Raw genomic sequence first — 25200 nt, forward strand, 5'->3', positions numbered from 1 at the left:
GTAATATGAGAGGTATAACGGAGATATGATTAATATGATGAGGAATACACACTAATGAAATGGGAATATACGAGTATGACAGGGAAATGAGAAGGTGCGAAGGGTGGGGGAGAGGGAGGGGGCTGTGGTATAATTATGATATGTTATACAGAGAAATATGAGTATATCAGGACGGTAAGAAAGGCATAGAGGCGAGATATATCAGTATATCGGTATGGATAGAGATGTGTGATACAACGGGTATATCTCTAGTATATTTGGCCAAAAGGAGGATATGTCTGGGATGCGAGTATACTGGAATGAATTGGCAGTGGAGAGGGGAGAGGAGTATACTGAAAGACGGGATGTATATATAAACAGCAGATATACACGGGTATGCTGTGGTATCCCATATTACCTACGATGTATTTTGAGTGATTGGCCGATTCAGATAAGATACGATCGATAACTCAATAACACTGGACGATAGCAACTCATTTCTCTTTAAAAAGAGAAGTCAAAATTCATTTACTTTATTCCTTAATCGTATTTTTAAGGGTCAGATAAGTCCAGTGGAATCAAAAGATTGTATCTCTATAGAAATGTTGCTGTGGTATATATACACGTTTTCGAATGCGTGTCGGTAAATGGATGTCGAAATTTTTTACGTATGATTTCACCCATAAGAAATGTTGATGATCTTTTTTTAACGTAATCGTAGAGTTACAATTGAGGAACCGAAGACTTAAAAGTTAAGTGATTATGTGTGTGTGTGTGTGTGTGTGTGTGTGTGTGTGTGTGTGTGTGTGTTGACCCATCTAGCCACTGACTGAATCGGTTGATCGTTACGAGGTGAGCTGACATGACCTTAGTTGAACTAGCCTGGTCGTTAGCTGGTAGGGTATGTCTTTTTTTTTTTTCTCTCTCTCTCTCCTAAAAGCACCAGTTGACCTACTACTAGTTAGCGAGGCCAACACTGGAGGTGCTTTGGGTGTATAAGAAGGAGGAGGAGTCTTGGGGGATGGGAGGGGAGGAAGGGAGTGACAAAGGACGAGGTTTTGGAGGGGAAAGACTGCACGTGTTGGAGCTTGTCTTTGGAGGAAGGAGAGAGAGAGGTTACAAGGATAACACAGGGAATAGGATGAGGTTAGAAGCGGGAGGCTGAGGTTGTAGGAGACCTGGTCGAGTGAGAGAGGTTGTGGGTGGAGGGAGAGGTCGGAAGAATGTAGGGGGAGGAGGGGCGTGTGAGAGTGTAGGGAGAGGTTCAGAGAAGGAGAGTACAAAAGTGGTCTGAAGAAGGGAACTTTGTGGAGTTCGGGTGGAGATTGAAAAGGGGGTGAGAGTGGGAGCGTAAAAAGAGGCCGGAGATAGGAGAGTGAGAGTGGTGGGAGAGTTCGAAAGAAAGAGAGTCGGAGTTTTGAGAGACGTTGTAAGAGGGAGAGTGGAAGTGTATGTAAAAAAAAAAAAAAGTCGAAGATGGGTAAGGAGAAGTCGTGGTGAGAGGTCGAAAGAGAGAGAGGGATAATGTAGGGAGAGGTCAAAAGAGGGAGAGGAGGGAGTGTGTAGGGAGAGGTCTGAAGATATCATCTGGTACCATATAAGAAATGGCTTTTGGAAGGCATATATATATATATATATATATATATATATATATATATATATATATATATATATATATATATATATATATATATATATATCAGATTTTAGATTACATGTTTAGAATTACTTTCCCTCAAGCATGTGAGTATATTCCCCCCCTCCCTTCCTTTTCATAGTCCATTGAGTTAATTTACCCTCACATTACTTGGGGTAGGAATTTAAAGTTCCTCCTAAGCGCGATTATCATACAAATAAGACCGAATGAAAAACATCAAATTATTCCGCTTGGGGGAAATTTAAAGTGTGAGAGCTTGCAGGATTATCATATAAATAAGACGAAATGAATGGCAGCAGATTTTACTTGGCTAGATATCTGAGGGGTTGTCTTGCTTGTTGCGAGACCAAGGAAGACCTGGAAATCATGGCCATTTATTCAACAGTTTGATGTTTGATCTGTGAACAACACAGCATTGGCACTGTATTTGCAGCTATAATTCTGACCGCTCTCCAACTTAAACAAGAGCTGTACGAGTACATATATATATATATATATATATATATATATATATATATATATATATATATATATATATATATATATATATATATATATATTCTTTTTCTTTTCTTTCTTTCAAACTATTCGCCATTTCCCGCATTAGCGAGGTAGCGTTAAGAACAGAGGACTGGGCCTTTGAGGGAATACCCTCACCTGGCCCAATTCTCTGTTCCCTCTTTTGGAAAATTAAAAAAAAAAACGAGAGGGGAGGATTTCCAGCCCCCCGCTCCCTCCCCTTTTAGTCGCCTTCTACGACACGCAGGGAATACGTGGGAAGTACTCTTAATCCCCTATCCCCAGGGATGATATATATATATATATATATATATATATATATATATATATATATATATATATATATATATATATCCTTTTTCTTTCGTCTATAGCAGTGTGGTAGTTATGTATCAAGCTGTGAATATAGGAAGGTACGTAAGCTTTTTCAATGCCTTTTTTTTGTCTCTCGGGCAGTTAACTTTTAGCTGTGGTTACGTCGGGTTATGGGGAAGGGATACAGTGCTGTGTATATTTTGGTTGTGTTGTTAAGGAGGAAACACAGGCTGGGAATGTGTCAGCTGTGGCGATGAAGTGGAGAGAGCGTTGAGCTTGTGCATTAGCTGTGGTGTCAGGAGAGAGAGAGAGAGAGAGAGAGAGAGAGAGAGAGAGAGAGAGAGAGAGAGAGAGAGAGAGAGAGAACCGAAACAAGATGTTGGAAAGTACATACTCTTGGCCATCATCTGTCCCCATTATGGCAGTAATGAGATGATTAGGGCGAGTATAGTATTAACCAGATTAAGGTAATGAGTGATGGTGATTACAGAGGGAGGCAAGCGGTGTGTGTGAGTGACCTCCGTTCCTGGCTGGTATCTTGCTGTTACCTCCAGTTCTCGCAGCATATGTTGTTGATGAATGATCACAGTCGCGTGGGTGATTTCAAACTTTCCCCTATCACGCCCCTTCTAATTGCTCTCTACTGGACATGTTAATCGAGTACAATTGTATGAAATGCTAAAGGAATATAAGGTACACTGCCTCTGAGCCATTTTAGTATAAGTGGAGCCAACCAATATCAGTCAGCAACCTTATAAAACTGTATCTCGATGGTGAATATGAGGCAAATTCTGGAGAGAGAGACATTACCTCAAAAGATATTCGTTGCTGGTGCGAAAGATGGGGTTCATAGATACCTTAATTCTTGCACGCCCTCAACCTCGGTCGTTCGGGGTCAAAGCGTCAGTAGAACAGAATGGAAAAAAAAGAAACACACACACACGTCTAGAAGCGACAGATCCACGTCCCCACACCTTCGAGAGTTACTGGGAAGAACCAGGACTATATATATGTATATATATATATATATATATATAAAAAAAAAAGTTAGACCTACAACCCTACCATACAGCGTGGAACATCATCGTCAGATCAAAGCTAATGTCTGCGGTGTTAAGCTACAGAGCGGACGCACGAGACACAGGACTGGAAGGACACTGAGGAGGTACTATGTACACAAGGGAGAGGGTTTTAGGGTGTGTATATGTGTGTGGTGGAGAACATTTTCTCCCAGTGTTGGCGATGGTTGGGGTTCTTGCTGTAGGCATCTGGTGGATGGTCCGCGTCGCGCGCCGGGATGCAGGAAGGAGGCTTGGCCGTGGTCTGCAGATGGTGGATCAGCCTCGAGGTTGTGTCTGATGCTCACTCGTTGGCGTGGAGGAGCTGTCGACAACCAAGGGGTCTGCATGCCTGCTTGCCTGCCGCTCGCTCGCTTGACGGTGTGTCAAGATGTTGACTGAATTGCTCACTTGACGGCGTGAAACAGATCTTGACCAGACTCGGTTCTGCTGCTCACTTGAGGGTGTGAAGTAGATGTCGACCAGACTTGGGTGTGTGTGTGCGGTTCACCCAGCCGGGGGGTCGGACACCAATGCTGATGTGAAGTACTGAGTCCTGTGAGGTTTGGCCTCAACCAGTTTGCTACTCTGATGAAAGACGTCATTTCTGGGAGCCAGTCTTGTACGCGGTCTGGTAGTGATGGCGTTTACAACGTAATCACTCTATATAAGTATCCGCTTTTATTTATAACGAACTGATGTAGTCCGAACAAAACACCGTATCCATATGTTGATGGATATTTATATGCTTTTAGTTTCAGTGATTTAATTAATTTCAAAATTACAGCACTAATGAGATACATATGATGAAACCCCAATTTAGATATTCATAATTACGCAGTTTTTCAGATTTAGATTTAGATATTTAGGGTATGAACACTGACTCACTGGCTGGGATAGTCTGCAGCCATTAAAATCACGTTGTGAACTCGCTCAATACATTTTTTTTTTACTGGCTTGTTCAGTGAGGGGTTCACTTCGAGGTCACGGAACAGTTGGTTGGCTGGCCTATCCTCAACAGAAGGGTCGTTCATGATCCAGAGAACCGTTTATGTATAGGACATCCAGTCGAACACAGCATTGTTAAAAGAGTCACCACAACCCTCAGCGCTCGTCACACTTGGCAAACCACTTCGCCAGAGGACCTCTCGTGAGCGGACGCTGACCGGCCCGTTGTGGCTCGCGCGCTTTCTCTCTCACGAGCCTTCCTGGCGACGCATTCGTAGTAGGAAGTAAGTGGTAAGTAAGTAGTAAGGGATGTACTTCACAGAACGATGACGCAGTTGATGACGATGACAAGAGGTTCTCCCTTAAGGTGGGTATGTGTGTGTGTGTGTACCACCTCACAAAACGACGACGCAGTACGTGACGATGAAGGCGACCATGATGATGGCGGACAACCTCGGGGCGCACACAGAACTAGAGTTGGTCTGCATGGCGGCCGGATGTTCCCCTGGAACGAACCAAAACACAGGCTCTCGTTAGTCACTCCTGCAACTCACACAAGGAAGTTGATCTTCGTCATTAATGCATCAGTTTATGATACACCAATGGACGTATGACAGTTACTGGTGCTGAGACCTTAACATTGGAGGCACTGGTGCTGAGACCCTTACATGGGAGGCACTGGGGTTGAGACCCTTACATGGGAGGCACTGGAGCTGAGACCCTTACATGGGAGGCACTAGTGCTGAGACCCTTACATGGGAGGCACTGGAGCTGAGACCCTTACATGGGAGGCACTGGGGTTGAGACCCTTACATGGGAGGACTGGTGCTGAGACCCTAACGTAGGAGGTACTGGTGCTGAGACCCTAACATAGGAGGCACTGAGGCTACGACCCAAACATGGGAGGCATTGGTGCTGAGAACCTAACATAGATGTTAGGGCTGAGCTTCTAACATGCTTGGAATGAGTGCTGACTTATAATGAACAAAGGAAAACACATGAGTGTGTTTCCACGGTATCATGAATTCTTCATTTTCTGAATTAACTGGAAAGACAGAAATGAAACGCTTTTGAAAACACTTGTGTAACCACAAGACTGCAAACGGAATATGCTCAGAGATTATTACAGAAGGAGTTAGATAAAGTTACATAGATACATAGATCACCCTCTCCCAGGGTCCAAGCGAGGTGATCTGGCCTTAACACTACTGTAAAAGATGTAGTCTCCTCAAAACCAGTAGAAGAAAAGGACCCTCCACTCTTCCGGGTAATAGGTAGAAAGAAATACCTTGCAGGAGTAATATGCCTGAAGGAAATTTCTTGAGGAAAGTCAGAAGGAAGAGTGGACGTGTATATGTCATGCATCCCATCACCAAAGACATGTATCCCTTCACTATTTGTTATACGAACAATACCAAGGATAAACTCTGAGCTTCAACCTCGCGACTCACCTCCTGGTGGTGGAGGATAATGAAGTGATTTTTTTTTCTTCCCTTTAATCAGGCGACACGAGTTTGCCAATGATTGTAAGTTGCCGTACTATGGCCAGGGCCAGATCAGTCGTTGAGAAGTTTGGATATTATACCACTGCGTTATGATAATTGATTAAAGGAATTATTTGATACCGGAGAATGACAGATTATGATCAAACCTAATTTGTGAATATATAAACAGAGTTGCTATGGATAAGATGACCTGGAACCTTATTCCATGTGTCAGTGATTTCGTTGGTAAAGAACACTTCCTGCAATTCAGATTCACTCACTGACCTCTTAAGTTTTGATTCATTGTCTCTCTTTGGTCGTACTGGCACGACCGTAAAGAGTTTTCACTATCGACTTTGGTGAATCCTTTAAGTATTTCAAAACGTTTTATTAACTTTCTTGGGAGCCGACTCATACTTAGAGAGAACAAATTCCAATCTCTCGGTATGTCCTCGTATGCTTTTATTAAGTAAAGAAGGAATCAATTTAGTTGCTCTTTGCTGCACTGTTTCCACTTTGAGAATATCGTTACTTAGATGGGGTGGCATAACTGCACCACACATTCGAGGTGGGGTGGCACAGAAGCCATATTACATTCCTGCTTTTGTATGTAACTTTCTGTTATTAAATCCTAACATCCTATTTGCTTTCTTGGCAACTTTGTTACAGTGCTGGGAGAGGTTGAAGGTGTTGAGGACAGTAAGCCTTAGATCCAACACACAAGGGGTGTCATTTATCTTGTGGCCTATCAAATCAAAATCGAATATCTTGCAACGGTTGACATTCAAAGACGTTTAAAGTTATTTGCCATTTTCAGAACCAATCAACTGTTTTATCTATATTCTCTTGTAATGTTCGCCCATCTAATGTTAATACGTCAAGACTTGTTCTAATAGCCATGAAGAAGAGATACATTCTTGTTTGTAGTTAGTTTTTATTCTGGTCTCGTGTGGTTTACAAGTCTTCGAGTCCGTCTCAGATAGATAGATAGATAGATAGATAGATAGATAGATAGATAGATAATCTTACTCTAAACGCTATGTGCCTGATAGATACATACATACATACATACATACATACGTACATACATACATACTCTAAACCCTATGTACTTGGGAAGGCAAGAGTTCTGTCACCTCACACCACTCGCGCACACACACACACACACACACACACACACACACACTCACCATCCAGCACATGGAGGGTGGCTATAGCCGGCTCCATGCCCTCTGGTTGGCAGGTGAACGTCCCGCTGTCGGAGGCCCTCGCATTCTGCAGGAGGAGGAAGCTGGTGGTCGTTTCCCCTCGCTCCTCGACCACGCTGACACCCCCGCGCGGTGACGTGTAGCTTATTGTCTGTGGACGGAAGGTAAGGGTCGGGTGAGGTGTGACTGGAGTGTTACTGGTCGCTCTCTGATTCCGTCTTAAACTGTCTCTCGAGGGACCAGAGTGGGTGGAGATGATGACACAGATGGATGGAGGGACAGACGGAGAGACAGACAGGCAGACGGGCAGATGGACATGAAGTGATGCTATTGAAGAAAATGCTGTGATGATGATGATGATGATAATAGTAATAGTAGTAATGATAATTATGATAATGATGATAATAATGATAGATGATGATAATAATAATAATGATAATAATAATAATAATAATAATAATGATAATAAGATGTGTGTGTGTGTGTGTGTGTGTGTGTGTGTGTGTGTGTGTGTGTGTGTGTGTGTGTGTGTGTGTGTGTGTTAGTGTATATGTGTGCGTGAGTGGTAGGTACCCCCGCGGAATGGCTGTATTTAGATAAGATTTTTTTTCTAAAGTGTTGACATGGAATGAATTCTTGTTACTCAGAAAAAATATACTATAGAGTTAAAGGGGGAAACAAAAACACCTGTGTTTGCTCTTGGTTACTTGACACGAGGTATTCTGAGGTGAGACTCACTGGTAAAACATTTGCATTCTGTCGCTCCTCTCACTCGAATGGTGGCCTAAACATACGAGTACTTCAGTTTGTCTGGACCATCGTGGCTGGCGCTACAAACGATGTTAGGCTCACTACCGGGAGGGCTGTAGTGCAGGGAGAACTGTAGCGTTCGACGTGGCCAGCCTCTCCCAAGAGTCCAGGGGGTAACTTAAGAGAAGACTTACTTCCTGCAGGATGCGTAAGTTAGGGGCTCGTATCGGCGAGGGACTCGACCCACCACAGAACTTCCTCCGGGATACAACATACGGGTGCTTGGGATATCGTCCCAGCAGCATTGTAGGGATTAATATGACGTACATGGTATCACCTGGGATATCGTCCCAGCAGCATTGAAGGGATTAGTATGACGTACATGGCATCACCTAGTAGAATTAGGTATTAGGTGAAGGTCTCGGTTTGAGGAGGGGTATCATGGCTATTTGGGGGTCTTACCAAGTCGTCTGTGGATCACCTGATTATATTAGTGGCATCACATGACCCTCAGGACATCACCTGATTATTAGAGGCATCACCTGATCACCAGGTCATCACCTGATCATCAGAGCGTCACCTACGCATCAGGGCATCGCCTGATCACCAGGTCATCACCTGATCACCAGGTCATCACCTGATCATCAGAGTGTACGGTAATGCCAATGGAAGGGGAACTGGAGTTGTCACTCGCATAGTTCCCAGGGGCGCGCCAGGCGTATACTGCTTTGCAGGTAGGATGGCGAGGGTGAGGTCATGCCATGGTGGAATGGTACACCCCAGAGAGACGACGGTCTAGGAAGGAACTCGGGTTATGTTCGTCAGGTAGGTCAGTGTGGTTCTGGTGTGGTCGCTGGGATGTGTGGCCTGGATAGGCAAAGTGGACACTGTCGGGATCCAGGTGTGTCTCCAGTGCTCGCCCCAGCGACGAGGAGGCGAGGAGTTGGATGACGACCTCCTCACCTGGTTGTGTCGTACCAGGTGAGGAGGTACAGGAGGTCACCCGGGTTCTTGCAGCGCCAGGTCTGCAGGTGGTCCCCGCTGATCATGATGGTCTGCAAGAGGTCCTTTCTCGTCTCTCTGGTACCTGGCTGGTGATGGTCAGAGTAATGACTCTGGTATCATCAGGTAATACTAGATGCTACTAGGTACATGTGCCTGCTGCAGTAACTCGTCAGTTCTGGTGTTCGTGCGAGGTGGGGAACCACCTGGTTGTCGTGGTACCAGGTGGTGATGGTCTCCAGGTGGTACCAGACGATGATGGCCCCCGCAGGAGATTCTCACCTGGTTGTTGTGGTACCAGATCTTCGGGTAATACTTGGGAAGGGCCTACAGGAGTGACTCACCTGGTTGCTGTGGTACTAGGTGATGGTCTGCAGGTGGTACTAGGTAATGACCTTCAGGAGGAACTCACCTGGTTATTGTGGTACCAGGCGGAGATAGCACCTGCAGGAGGAACTCACCTGGTTACTGTGGTACCAGGCGATGGTCTGCAGGTGGTACTAGGTAATGACCTGCAGGAGGAACTCACCTGGTTAGTGTGGTACCAGGCGGAGATAGCACCTGCAGGAGGAACTGACCTGGTTATTGTGGTACCAGGTGATGGTCTCGGGAGGGTAAGGGGCGTGGTGGACGATGCAGGTCAGGTTGATCATACTGGCGCGGTTGACGTAGATGTCCGGGGCTCCCAGCACCTCCACCGTCGGCTCTGGCAGGAGGAGGAGGAAGAGAACAACAGCATTTGTTAGTCAGACTGTCCTTGGAGACCGCCCTTCCTCTCTCTCTCTCTCTCTCTCTCTCTCTCTCTCTCTCTCTCTCTCTCTATCTCTCTCTCTCTCTCTCTCTCTCTCTCTCTCTCGTCGACCCAGGTTAGAAACCATGCCAGATATCGAGAGTGCTGTAATTCTAGGGGAAAAATGGCGGAAAATGGGGCGTGGGAGTGTGGAAAATATGGCTGGCGATAACTCGTTAGTATCTAAAAAAGAAAAAAAGTAAAAGGAAAAAAGATAAGGCAGGAAATCGGTCGTGGAATTCCGAGAGATATGGAAAACGGGGGGCGCTCAGTTTAGAAAATGTGAGACACACTGGATTGCGTGACTGTAGGAAATACAGCAGACGGGGAAGTCCAATTACTTAAAGAAAAAGAAAATGGCATAGAATAGGTCTACTGATTAGAAAAAAAGATATGCTGTAGAATAGTTTCTGTCACTGAGAACAACAAAAAAAGGCAGACAGTGGGTTCAGTGATGACTAAGTTATCCTCAAACACCTTTTCTCTCTCTCCAACCCTCTTGATCTTAAAACTATTCATGACATTTACCGAAAAATAAAAGAATCGTCCTGAGTCTACAGTTTATATTTCTTTTAATTTGTTTATTCTGTCGTCCTGAGTCTACAGTTTATATTTTTTCTAACTTGTTTATTCTATCGTCCTGAGTCTACAGTTTACTTTTTTTTCAGCTTGTTTTTCTATCGTCCTGAGTCTACTGTTTACTTTTTTTTTAACTTGTTTATTCTATCGTCCTGAGTCTACAGTTTACTTTTTTTTCAACTTGTTTATTCTCGTCGTCCTGAGTCTACAGTTTACTTTTTTTCAACTTGTTTATTCTCGTCGTCAGAGCAAACGTCGAGGAGGAGCAAGAAAGCGACCATAACCACAGGTGTCTCCCCACTACTGACCTACGAGCTTGAGGATCCCTTACTGACCTACGACCTTGAGGAAGACGTTGAAGGTCCGGATGGGTTTGGTGGTGATCTGACACTCGTAGTTGCCTTGGTCCCGAAGCTGCACCGACTTTATCCTCAGCGTCCACTCCGTGCTGGCCTGCTGGTGCAGCGCCTCGAAGCGCAGGTCCGTCGTGTACGTGTAGCGGCCCACCGTCAGGAATCCTGAGGTCGCGGCCCCGGATCCACGACACCTGACGGAGGGGAGGAAGGGGAGGGAAGGAGAGAGAGGGAGGGAGAGAAAACAACACACACGTCAGAATAGACAGAAACGTTTAAAGCGACGTCGTTTACCGGGTCCAAACTCGACGTTAGGACACTTCAGAGCCTGGCATTGTCTAGCCTCACGCGTCAGTGATTTGATCCACCTTATGAGCGTTAGATCCTTTGAACGATCGGCCTTCAGGATGGGTCTTAAAAAAGGGGTAATCCACCTCGGTCACTGGAGCGACGTGCACTCAATAGACTCGGGAACTATGCAGTGATACAGTGACACAGAGGACAAACAAGTCCGAAGAAAAAAAAAAACTTTTGTACAGGATCACAAGGTACGTAGATCCTCCCCTCCTCACCCTTCCCCACCCCAACTCCAGATGATGAAATGATACAAAAAGAGACACTGTCATGGAATTTTCACAGAAATGTTTGACGACAAAAACAAATTGTTTGACTTTCAAGTGACGATGGGTGGGAGGTGGGGAGGGAGGAGGCTTTGATGCAATATATATATATATATATATATATATATATATATATATATATATATATATATATATATATATATCTTTTTCTTTTTCTTTTAAACTATTCGCCATTTCCCGCGTTAGCGAGGTAGCGTTAAGAACAGAGGACTGGGCCTTTTTTGGAATATCCTCACCTGGCCCAACTCTGTTCCTTCTTTTTGGAAAAAAAAAAAAAAAAATATATATATATATATATATATATATATATATATATATATATATATATATATATATATATATATACTGTGAATTTAACCAAGTACTCTGCTCCAGGGCACGGAGCGTTGCTACTTTTTTTTCACGTGGACAATGTGGGGGAGGAACTGTGTTTCATGGGATACTGTAACGTGGGGAAAATTGTGTGATCTTTTAAGGTCGTCTCTCGCTGTGTTTTGATCGTGTGTACGTGTTTCAGATTATGAATATGTGTATGTGTGTGTGTGTGTGTGTGTGTGTGTGTGTGTGTTTCTTTGTCGTGTGTATGGGTGTGTGTGGTAGCTTCCCCCACCTTTCCCCACCTCTGTCCTTGTCTTACCGACTTGTCACTTTTAGCAGCGTGGACGATGCAGGTCAGTGTGGCCGTCTTGCCCAGGTAGGCCGTGTAAGTCGGGGACATGGAGGCGTCGAAGTAGGGTTCCTCGTCATCCTCGTCCTCGACGTTCTCCTCCTCGTCCTCCTCCTCCTCCTCCTCTTGGACGGCGCTCGTGAGCCTCGTGTAGGTGAGGGGAGTGATCTCCGTCACTCCAGTAAGAGGATAGGCCGCATCCACTTCGTCAGGTCCCCCACAGGCAGAGACCGTCAGCATGCCTGTAGGAGGAACAGTGTGCCATCACGAACGCGAACGAGACATGGTGCATATATATATATATATATATATATATATATATATATATATATATATATATATATATATATATATATGTGTGTGTGTGTGTGTGTGTGTGTGTGTGTGAACTACACCTTCCTCCCTCCACCCTCTTAGATACCGCGCCATTTGCTTCTCTCTCTCTCTCTCTCTCTCTCTCTCTCTCTCTCTCTCTCTCTCTCTCTCTCTCTCTCTCTCTCTCTCTCAGTAGTCGCCCCGGAGTTAGAAATATCGCAGCGATAACCATGCGACTTGACATGGGTGGTGGGAGGAGGGATAAGAAAGAAGAAAAAAAAAAAAAGATGATTATGTAATTGCATCTGTTCTTGAGGGAGGGAGGGAGGGAGGGAGATATAGAGGAGGGTGGGAAGAAGGGGTAAGGCAAGTGGCGTCAAGAAAGGGCCGAGGATAGGAGCCTTCTGCAGCAGGGGGAAGGAGGAGGAGGAGGAGGAGGAGGAGCCTTCTGCAGCAGGGGGAAGGAGGAGGAGGAGGAGGAGGAGGAGGAGGAGGAGCCTTCTGCAGCAGGGGAAAGGAGGAGGAGGAGGAGGAGGAGCCTTCTGCAGCAGGGGGAAGGAGGAGGAGGAGGAGGAGGAGCCTTCTGCAGCAGGGGAAAGGAGGAGGAGGAGGAGGAGGAGCCTTCTGCAGCAGGGAGGAGGAGGAGGAGGAGCCTTCTGCAGCAGGGGGAAGGATGAGGAGGAGGAGGAGGAGCACCAGCAGCATACCTCCCCCATCCCATCCCTCATCATCCACCCCCAGAGAGATTCATCACACCCTCCTCTCCTTCCCCCAGCTTTGCTGTAAACTGGTGGGGGCGTGAGGGGCTTCCCTCCCAGGAACCAATTACTGGCCGAGATATTAGCGCATTCAACGACAGATACACTGTTTCAGGCGACTTCTCTTATATATATATATATATATATATATTGGCTTTTCCCCGTCTTTCGTGTAGCGTTCGTCATGATGATGGATGCGCGTCGACGAATCATCTGCTTGATCGAAAAAGGATAACTGGTGCAATCTGATAGACAGAATACAGATAGATAGATAGATTGATAGATAGATAGATAGGTAGATAGGTAACTGGTTCAGTGTGTTATACAGAAGTTATAAAACTATAAAAGTGCACACATACATATTATATATATATATATATATATATATATATATATATATATATATATATATATATATATATATATATATATATATATATATCGTCATTTAAATGTTTTAACGTATGTTGACGATGATATTTCATTGACACGTCGACTTTAAATGTCTGGCAGCCACATATAAACTTTAAATGTTTATAATTTGTGAGTTTTAATGTCTGTGGTTCGCTCGCCGAGTTTAAAATGTCTCCAGGTCCCAAGGTGTTAATGTATTGTTTCGCGAACAATTTTAAACGTCTGGGGAGCTCTGAGTTTAAACGTATGCGACGCGCACGCGCACACACACACACACACACATACATACACACACACCAAACCTAGCAAATGCTACACAGGTCACGTGGGATTATGTAATACTTTACGATGTATTGTTGATCTGATAATTTTTTAAACGAATCATTTACCAAAATCCTGATAATAGTGATTCACAAAGGAAAATGTGATTTTCTTTATAGCTTTTCATAGCGAAGTTATTTGGTGACTGAATAACTCAAAGACGGTGATACATTATGACCTTCATTTCTACACACACTGATATACATCACTTTAACATTGAGAATTCGCGTAAGAGCAGTACCCACCAAAAAGCATTGAAGATAAAACACGAGTGGAATATATATATATATATATAGAAAGGCATAACATGTGACCCTATTCTCACGCTTGGCCAAAGATGTGTTTTGATGGCTACGAAAGATCCCACTCTTTCTCATCAGTTCCACTGTACATGATATGTCTTAAGGACCACTGGGGTTTACCACTTACACTTCATCCCATTAAGCTCCTCTCTTGACACTGAGTAAAAGACATTGTTACCCTTGTCTTCATAACAGTTTGAATATGCAAGCTCAGTAAGTCCTTTTTTTTAAGTCTGTGATAAAGTCTCCCTCCGCTGTTAACATAATACTTAGACTGTTTACATGCTTTCATTCTGAGCTACGGCCTCGTACTTAGGCGTAAATGATTGTGTAAATAAAGTCCGAGACTTGTGTAAACGTGCAGGCTTGAAATATCCGAACCCAGAGTCTTGGAGCTTTTGTTTCCATCAAGACACAAGTGGAAAGAATTTCTTGAGTAGCGGACCGAGAGGGTCCGGGGCTGAAAACAAATGTTAGGATATTGTCATTTTAACTCTGTATATATATATATATATATATATATATATATATATATATATATATATATATATATATAGACACACACACACACGTATATTGGTGATACAGAAGCAAAGAAATATTCAAACAAAAGAGTTTGGGAACATAAGCGAGAGATCAGAGCTGGACCAAGTGAGAAAATTGTTGTTTTCTTTAATCACGTAATTTACCGTCATAACTCTCACCTTGTGTTCAGATCTAGCGATTACGTCAAAAGGTAAAATGGTTTGGATCTTGTTGTCTATTCAGCCCCAAAAGAAGATTTCCACGTATGAGGTGAACAGTTCTCTTTCAAAGATGATGATTTGTATTGAGGTTATGAGTTTAGTAAGATCGCCTTGGGAAGCGAGGGAGGAGTCCACCATCTATCTCTTCTGGTCAAGGTCTTATAGTCTTTCAGGTCTGGTCACAGTGGTTTCGGTCACGTAATGTTCCCCAGGTCATATGCTAGTCAGGTACCTGGTTCCCGTTTCTCCTCTAACTCCACCATGGATGACTTTTAACATTCCTTCGCCCCATGATGCTCCTATTACTAACTCAATGAATGTTTCCATAATCTCTTTTTGAACTATTCGAAAAGCGTTTCTCTCTCTGGACACAAGCAAGGCTTATGGTCCTAATGGCATCCATCCTCTTGTACTGAAAGAGTGTGCCTCTGAACTTGCGCCTGTGCTTGCTCGTCTATTCCATTTCTGTCTTGAAACCGAAACCTTTCCTTATTGGAGGAATGTTTTGCCACATCCCATCCCTAAGATGGGTGACCATTCAACCCCTCTAACTGTCGTTCTGTTGCTTTGACATTTACCATTTCCAAAGTCTTTGAATGCCACCTCAGCTCCCATATTCGCAGAAATCTTAATTCTCATAGTCTTCTCTTCTGATTACCAGTGTGGCTTCCGTAAGGCGGGATCCACTGGTGATATTCTTTCCTATCTTTCTATTGTCTGGTCATCATCCCTCAAAAATTCGGAGGAATCCTATTTAGTTGCCTAAGACGTAATCAAAGCTTTTGACAGAGCGTGGCATTGGGGTCTTATCTCGACGCTCCCCCTTTTTGGCCCCCGTCCTCTCTTTGCTCCCTCATATCTACCATCCTCTCTGGCCATTCTGTCTCCGTTGTTGTTGATGTATCAAAATCTCACCGTTTCTCCAACAACAGCGGTGTCGCTCAAGGTTCTGTCCTGCTCCCTACACCTTTTCTCCTTCTTATCAGCGATTTCCTTTCTTCCACAAATACCCAAATCCTTTCATACGCTGATGACTCAACAATGCCTTCCTCCACTTCCTACAATTCTGCTCCTCCTTCTCTCACTCCATGCACATTTCGTCTCGACTCAACTTCCTCAGTATGGTAGACGAAATCTGGTTTGAAGTGTAATGCCTCCAAGACCCAGTTTCTACCCAGCTCTCCATTGAAAATTCCTCTCAGCTTTTTTCTCTCCTTTGATGGTTCTGTAATTCCACCCCTTGACTCAGTGAACATGCTTGGTGTTACTGTAACACCCACTCAGTCTTGAAAACTCCACATGATGGAAATAGCCAAGTCTAGTTTTTAAGAAACTGGGTGTCCTGTTTAGATTCCGAAATTTCTTTCCTTCTGAACAGTTGCTCCGTTTATACAAAGCATTGATCCGTCCTTGTATGGATATATATATATATATATATATATATATATATATATATATATATATATATATATATATATATATATGGGGATAGGGGATTAAGAATACTTCCCACGTATTCCCTGCGTGTCGTAGGAGGCGACTAAAAGGGGAGGGAGCGGGGGGCTGGAAATCCTCCCCTCTCGCTTTTCTTTTTTTTTTAATTTTCCAAAAGAAGGAACAGAGGGGGCCAGGTGAGGATATTCCAAAAAAGGCCCAGTCCTCTGTTCCTAACGCTACCTTGCTAACGCGGGAAATGGCGAATAGTTTAAAAGAAAAAGAAAGAATATATATATATATATATATATATATATATATATATATATATATATATATATATATATATATATATCTTTTCTTTCTTTCTTTCATACTATTCGCCATTTCCCGCATTAGCGAGGTAGCGTTGAGAACAGAGGACTGGGCCTTTTAGGGAATATCCTCACCTGGCCCCCTTCTCTGTTCCCTCTTATGTGTGTGTGTGTGTGTGTGTGTGTGTGTGTGTCTGTCTGTCTCTCTGTCGCCGTGTCTGTCTATCTATCTATCGTAACTAACCACTGGATCATGCTGGCATCTTTGGCAAGATATACATCTCCCTGCGGCTGGTTAGCTTTCGCGACCAGACCGCCGGCGACACCTCCACACTCCCTCCCTCATTACTCACTCTCCGTGTAACTTGTGACCCTCCTTCCCCCCAGAGTGAAAGACTTAATTGCCTGGGGGGGGTTGGTTTCCTCGCCTCTCTTTATCACGGGGTTATACAACCTTCTTGCCAACCGCTGCTCACTCCAAGTCATAATATTTCCTATAAATGAATATTTTTGCCATGACTTAGTTGACCTGCTATGACCTGATTGGCCTCATCTCATTGTCTCTTCATGCATTTTGATGGCTAGAAATCTCTCTCTCTCTCTCTCTCTCTCTCTCTCTCTCTCTCTCTCTCTCTCAATCTTTTGATCTTATAAATAACTCAGTTTTCCCGACCGCCTCCATAATCAAAGGAGATTCTTAATACACTGTGGCCAGTGTTACGAAAAATAGATGAAATCTTACCACTAATTTTCAGTTTGAAAAATCCAGTTGAGTTCAGTGAAAATGACAAGTGATGTGAAGGCTATTGTAGACTTCAGCCATTGAGGTTTTGATTGAGTTTACGTCATGATTTGCGCTTTTCTGGTATTGTGATGTGGTGTACAATATCACCAGCGAAATGGTATTTTATTACTTATATTCTAGTGAGACAAAAATCTAATGTTATCAAATATCCAAATATCAATAAGTTTCATTAGTTACCGATATTCAAATACCCTTAAATGTTGATCATTATTAGTTACCATTAATCATGCTTTGATAATCAACATCAGTTATCTATCATTATTCGTTTATCGTTCATTATTTACATTCATCGTCAGGCGGAAAGAAAACGGAGAACCAAATGGTCCAAAGACGAATATATTCTTATGGTGCATTACGTATGCCTTAGTCTGGGACGCTGCCAACGATTGCTTCTCCTACAGTGCCATGTCTTTGTTTAACCGTCAAATCGCTAGATATATCCCTATCGTCCACGTCTGTCTGTCTGGGATGCAGTCGGAGATATTCCTGTGGTACCTGTCTGTGTTCATGTCTGGGATGCAGTCGGAGATATTCCTGTGGTACCTGTCTGTGTTCATGTCTGGGATGCAGTCGGAGATATTCCTGTGGTACCTGTCTGTGTTCATGTCTGGGATGCAGTCGGAGATAATCCTGTGGTATCTGTCTGTGTTCATTAGCCTGTGAGACAGCGGTATGATCCCTCCTATAAGGTCTCTCACAAGCCTCAAACGCGACAGAGCATCGAAGCGTCTCGCCTCTTTCATAGAATCGACAGTCGTGGGGAAAGAGACGAGGCCAAGGGAGGTCCCTCTACCGCTAAGAGGGACGTGAATATCTGTGGTTTTTATCGCAGTATATCCTACAGCGGTATAACGTGCCCCTCGCTCCGTGCCAAATGGACTGTGTTCGGTCGTGGGTGCACTGTTAAGCCCGCTTAATCGGACGGATAAAGAGTATCATCATTATTTTCCCTTACCTCTAATAATATGACGCACTGCACTGGGGGGAAAAAAAGGGAAAAATACGATGATTTACATAACCGAGACAGTCCTAATTGGATATCGATTGCAGCGGGCCGTCTCAATCTCGGAACAGAACCCATTTTTTCGCCCCATTAGAGGAGGAGAGACGATTTAAACACACACACACACACACACACACACCCTTCTGGAACGGCAGAAACGATGTATATAGATATTTTTGCTCCGGTGAACGAGCAGACAATTTTCACCCCGCTGTGGCCACACACACAGACACACACACACACACACACACACACACACACACACATCCGCTGACCCATCATGATCTGTGGTGTTTCGCCAGCCACTTCATTAGCATCGCCCCTGTCGGCGATTCAAGAGGTCACCGGCTCTCCTCCTCCTCCTCCTCCTCCTCCTCCTCCTCCTCCTCCTCCTTCCTCCCGGTCCTACATCAACGCTGGGAAACAGGGGATGAGACTGATTGACATCCTCCTTGATGCTCTTGTCAACGCTTGGTCTGTGAGGCTTGTGGCTCCCACCCAGTACCCAGCGTCAACGCCAGAGGCAAAAGACCACCTAGGAACCCTCTGTGTTCTGGTAAACGCGAGAGGAGAGACCAGACGCACGCTTTAAAGTGTGTGTGTGTGTGTGTGTGTGTGTGTGTTCTTGTCGACGCCTGCTCCAGCGGGTTCTTTAATCACCAGCCTCCAAAGTTCTCTTAGATACCGGAGTGGCGGTCTTAAGCGGAGCTCACAGCCCGATACCGGAGGCTTCAGCAGATCTGGCCTCATTTCCCACACCAGCTGCCCCCCGCCCCCAGACCAGCCGCCGTAAGTGGATCTAGCGCTGGCCTCGCCTCCCATCACCAGCTGCCACGAGCGGATCTGGCCCTGAATTTACCTCCCACCACCAGCTGCCGTGAGTGGATCTGACCCTGACCCTCACGGCCCAACACCAGCTGCCATGAGCGGATCTGACCCTGGCTGGCCCTCACGGCCCACCGCCAGCTGCCATAAGTGGACCAAGCGCTTGCCTCGCCCCCCGTAGCTCTGAAGTGCTTTTATCGACAATGCAGGAGAACCCATCAGAAACCCCCCGGTTGTCTCGGAAACACTAGAAGAGGGTGACCATTAGCCCTCAATAGCATTGCTAGTGGAGGGAGAGAGAGAGAGAGGATTATTGACCCCAAGATGCTCTGGTTATTGGTGGAATATATATATTACCAACGCTCGCCCCTGCCAACACTTTGTGGGGAGGGAAAGGGAGGGAGGAGGAAGAAGAGAAGGTTAGGAGGAGGAGGAGGAGGAGGTCGAGGAAGAGAAGGTTAGGAGGAGGAGGAGGAGAAGGTCGAGGAAGAGAAGGAGGAGGAGGAGGAGGAGCAACAACAGTTCACCATGGTTTCTCCCCGGGTTTGAGTGGGTGGAGTGGGAGTCACCAACACTTGTACCTGGTTAGGGAAGACATGCAAGTATACCCCAGCTTTAACGTAGACCTCCACGAGGAACATCAGCAGTGCCTTCCCATCTGGACTGACTGCCAACTTACCTTAAACGTAATGAATTCATTTCTGTGTCTTCCGTCCCTCCCCTCTCTCTTCTCATCATCCATTTCTCACAATTTTTCCGTTTAGATTATATGTGTGTTCTTATTCCTTTTTTTCTTTCTTCCACTTCCTCCAGCATTATTTTGCCTCCTCAGCCTCTCTCTCTCTCTCTCTCTCTCTCTCTCTCTCTCTCTCTCTCTCTCTCTCTCTCTCTCTCTCTCTCTCTCCTTCAAATTTTCTTTGAAATGACTAGCTGTTGTTGACTTGCGTGGTGGTCATGGACGAGCGACACACGCCTCATTCATCGACCCAAACCCATAAGGGGAAGATGAACGGCTGTGTCTCAGCTGTGGACAAACTACCGCATCCAGGAATCGAACCTGTGCCGGCTCGATCCCGGGCGGCCCTTAAACGCGTCACACGTCGGGAACGCTTGCGAACCAGCGCTCCACCAGGGTGTGTAAGGGGTTCTCATTGTGTGACACGCTGTTGGTGGTAGACAGCCGATGTGTTGCCCTGCGTTATCGTGTTAACCGATAACTTCTTGGTGACTGATTCCCATGACAAAAGCAAATGGTGGATCAGTTACTAATGAATGATGAAATTCTGATAACTTGATCATCTAAATGTATTTATTTTTACGTTTTTCTTTTAAGTTTATGGATAAGCGTCCGCATATTAATGACTTTTAATTTCCTTGTCAAAGTGCGTGTGTGTGTGTGTGTGTGTTAAGGGGGAGAGAGTTTTACACTCGTGTTAACCCCTTCTCTTAATCTTGTACATATGGACCATCTGTGTCTCTACTCCTGTGCATGTGTGCAACACACACACACACACACACACACACACACACACACACACACACACACGCCAGGCTAAGCCAGGTACCCATTTTCCAACCAGCCCCGACCTGGGTTGGGTGTGGGCTAACTGCCGCACCTAGGATTCGAACCCATGCTTGTTCGACCTTGGGCTCGCCCATGCTGACTCATGGTTAGTTTGTGTATAGATAAAAGAGAGAAAGATTAATGAAATTCAGGCCGCCATTCGGCTGAAAATACACAGTTGAGGAACTACATAAGTAGGTGATCAAAATAGTCACTAGTTGATTAATCATAAAAGAGCCTAAGATTAATGTAGGATTGGATAGTTCTACACTTTGTATGAATACATGAGTGAATGTTTTTGTTGTTTTTGTTTTGGGTTTAAACCCCACCACAACTCAGGAGATTATGCTCCTATGCTCCAGGCATAGGAAGTTTTACACAGCAAGTTTCCTGGTTTATACACATCATGCATGTAGTGGTGATGAGTCGAACATTACGTGATGTAAATTGATATACTGACTGAACTGCAAGCGGTGCTGTGTTGAACACACATTACACATTCGATGGTGAACATTAAGTGATGTGATGTTATGTGCTACCAGCTGGACTGAAGTATTACTGTGTTGACGTGTGTATTCGTTGGTGAGCATTAGGTGGTGAAAATTTTCACACTGGTGCTATTGCAGTTAAGTAGAAAGTTAACGATAACATGATTATGGGAAAACGAAGCTATTTGCATGCTTAATTGTGCACTTGTTCACGGATTGTTTATGACCTTCACAGTGGTAGGTATAGGACAAGTCTTGTACCTGTACAGCACTGGTTGGTGGGGTGGTGGGCTGGTACAAGGTGATTGTGGTGACGGACGTCGGTCTGGGGATCGCCCCTCTGGACCGGGGGACGTCCCTGTGGACCGGGGGACGTCCCCTCTGGACCGGGAGACGCCCATCTGGACCGGGAGACGCCCCTCTGACCTTCGAAGGAACTATTATTAAGCCGCTGTGGTCAGCTGGGTCACAACTCCATCGGTCGCTGTGACGTTATGTTCAATCAGGCGTAATACAAGTGTCATGTTGGAGGGAAGGGGCAGAGAGAGAATATAGGTCCTACCCCATCTATCGTTGGACGAGGTGTGTGTGTGTGTGTGTGTGTGTGTGTGTGTGTTGAGGGGGATTCGAGTCGAAGAATCGTCCATGATGATCAGCGACGAGAAAAATCGTAATGCACTTCACTAGGCAACGAGTAAGAGGCTTTCCCATGGCCGACCCGGTCGCCATGACCAGGTCATGTATAAGTCAGACGTGGAGGGGAACCCCTCACCCATGTTGGCCTGGTCACCACCAACAGGTTGGTGAGCAAGACCTCTGCAGGTAGCGAGCGAATACGAGACCGTAAACCAATAGAGAAACGAAGAAAACGAAAAATTCATCACAGGAGTCACCCCTGATATATTATCTTCCCTCGTTTAACATGCATTGGATATTTTATTCATAGGGGGCGCGTCATTAAATCCCGTTGGAAGCGCTTGCCACCGAAAGCCTTTTTGGAGAGTAATTGACGGAGGAGATTCAGAAAGTGGCGCATCTCCGGAGTGTAAGAGAAGTCGAGGAAAGTGTGAGAATCATTTGACTCTTTGAGTCATATCTACGATTATGGACGATGAGTATACACGTCGTTCCTTCTCTTTATCTTCTTCAGTCCAGTATACTCATCTCGCACTCACCGGGAACAGCATTCAAGCGAACCTTCTTCAATCCTCTGCCTCACAACGTAGAAAATGGGGAATTTATGAGAACCACTTTATTTTTCCTTCTTCTTCCTTTGGAAATGATTTGAATGTACAGACCTAAGGCACACGTAGGTTAGCATGTGTGTGTGTGTGTGTGTGTGTGAGATTTCGACCTTGAGGGCTGTCGGCTTATAGGTGGATATGCATTCTCCGTCTGGCATTTGATGCAGAAATGTACATTTGAAGGAATGGAAGTTGACGTCCCTCGTGTGGATGCCCGATTTTGACTCTGTTCATACATTCTGAGGTTTTGCTCGCTACGGAGGTCTGATTCAGTGTGTAAATAAGAGATTAATGTATCTAATTCCACAACGGTAATGTGGCAGAACCTGGAGGATTTCATCTTTTCTCTGCCAGCTTGAGGGGATTTCACAAATAGTTTGCGCATCTCTTGGGCCGCGGATAGAAAATGGGTTAAGGTTGTTTGCTCCATTAATTGCTCTGTTTAAGTACGTGTGTGTGCGTGTGTGTGTGTGTGTGTGTGTGTGTGTGTGTGTGTGTGTGTGTGTGTGTGTGTGTGTGTTTCATACTTCATCGTCGTTTCCCTTGATAGAAAGGATACTTCCCCTCACATCCATTCTCCAGCTGGCATTTGTAATGCAACAAAACCACAGCTCCCTATCCACATCCAGGCCCCACACGCCTTTCCCTTGTTTACCCCGGACGCTTTACATACCCTGGTTCAGTCCATTGAGAGCATATCGAACCCAGTATATCATATATATATATATATATATATATATATATATATATATATATATATATATATATATGTGTGTGTGTGTGTGTGTGTGTGTGTGTGTGTGTGTGTGTGTGTGTGCTTTTCAGCTTCAGTCTCATCTATCGTTACTCAGAGAAAATCACAGATGAGGAAGTATGTAATCGTAATTATTATATATTGATAGATAGATAGATAGTATTGGGACGTCAGGCTGACATCAGTGTTGCATCACAGTGACAGATGCTCCCACACGGACCTGCAATATCACAGCAGCTCGCGTTCGTGGCCGCAAATGAATGAGGCAAATATATAACATTTAGCCTCATTAATACCCTCGCGTGTTAGTGAACAGATCAACAGGCCGTTGCCTGCGTATGGGTAACTGTCATCAAATGTGTATCATCATCAGTAACACACGGAAACATGTCCCGAGAGAGAGAGAGAGAGAGAGAGAGAGAGAGAGAGAGAGAGAGAGAGAGAGAGAGAGAGAGAAGAGAGAGAGAGAAGTGAGGGATGTTCCCATCACTGTTTCGAGTGCTTCAGTTCTCTGCCTACCAGATCCTCTTGGGTACGTGTCACTGTCCAAGTGGAATCGTTTTTCTGTCGTCTAGCCGTCTCAGGATGTCTTAATCCGACTTCTTATGAACCGCTGTGAACCATGTTCCCACTGACGTGAAGCATAGTGAACCATGTCCTCACTGACGTGAACCACAGTGAACCATGTTCCCACTGAACCACAGTGAACCATGTCCTCACTGACATGAACCACAATGAACCATGTTCCCACTGATGTGAACCACGGTGAACCATGTTCCCACTGACATGAACCACAGTGAACCATGACCCACTAACATGAACCGCATTGAACCATGCCTCATTAACGTTCGTGTAGACAAATCCTAAACTGTTCGAGAAAATATAATCCAGCACATACAGACAAACGAGGACTCAGAGTTACGTAGCGTTAGTAGTAGTAACAACAGCACAGGATGAGAAAATGAAGCACAACTGTACACTTGTAAAAAGCCATTGCACATGAGACCAATAGATGCATCTTGGGAGTTATAGGATTAAAGCTATTAGATCCGACATAAGATCCACCTGAGAAAGATGAGCTGTTCTCATTCAGACGCAGGACGTATATGAAGTCAGATATTTTGATATACAGCTGGACGAACATGTCAACATAGAGTATGACTAGAAAAGCTTATTACTAGACGGGCTAAATAGTCGTCGAGAGAAAATGACCGTGAGAATAGATAGCTGCGCACCGCTGTGTCACTTTAACGCGGGCACAGATAAGAGACGAATATGCATAATCGATAACAGGAATCCGATGATTATGGCAAGAAAGTCGAGCCCGGGTAGTTTGGCCTCGCGAGAGGAGTAAACAGTGGCGTTGTACGTGGGTGGTGGTGGCATTTACCATCGCTCGGACACGAGAAAGAGAGAGAGAGACAGAAGGACAGGAACTTCCAGTACCTGGACTGGTGCCCTCTTGATTACGTTCCTGTCGTCGATGAGAGAGAGAGAGAGAGAGAGAGAGAGAGAGAGAGAGAGAGAGAGAGAGAGAGAGAGAGAGAGAGAGAGAGAGACAGAAGGACACGAACTTCCAGTACCTGGACTGGTGCCCTCTTGATTACGTTCCTGTCGTCGATGAGAGAGAGAGAGAGAGAGAGAGAGAGAGAGAGAGAGAGAGAGAGAGAGTTATCTTTCAGTGCCCTTGCCAGCGGTAGACCCAGGGGCAACCAGCCTTCAGTGCTCCTCTGAATGCTGGTTGAGGCGTCCACTTCCAGGTCTGGGTTCTCTCGCCACCGCTGGATGAGGTGATACTCATCACTCACTCGTCTTTTCCACTGAGGAAGAAGAAGAAGAAGAAGTAGAGGCTGTCAATCCTTCATTGATGTTCCCAGCGATGTGTGAAGAGGCTGAGATCTTAGCCCCTCAGTGCATTTGTCAGTTGTAGATGAGGACATCATCAGTTCCCAGTGATTTTGTG

At 45.0% G+C, this 25200-nt stretch overlaps 1 pseudogene; it reads right to left on the reverse strand.

Annotated features, from left to right (window-relative positions):
• Positions 1-735: 735 nt before the first annotated feature.
• LOC139750190 (zwei Ig domain protein zig-8-like) overlaps positions 736-25200 on the reverse strand; it is a 69504-nt pseudogene continuing 45039 nt past the window's right edge.

The sequence above is a fragment of the Panulirus ornatus genome, chromosome 9, assembly GCF_036320965.1.
Source record: "Panulirus ornatus isolate Po-2019 chromosome 9, ASM3632096v1, whole genome shotgun sequence".
Classification (NCBI taxonomy): Eukaryota; Metazoa; Arthropoda; class Malacostraca; order Decapoda; family Palinuridae; genus Panulirus; species Panulirus ornatus.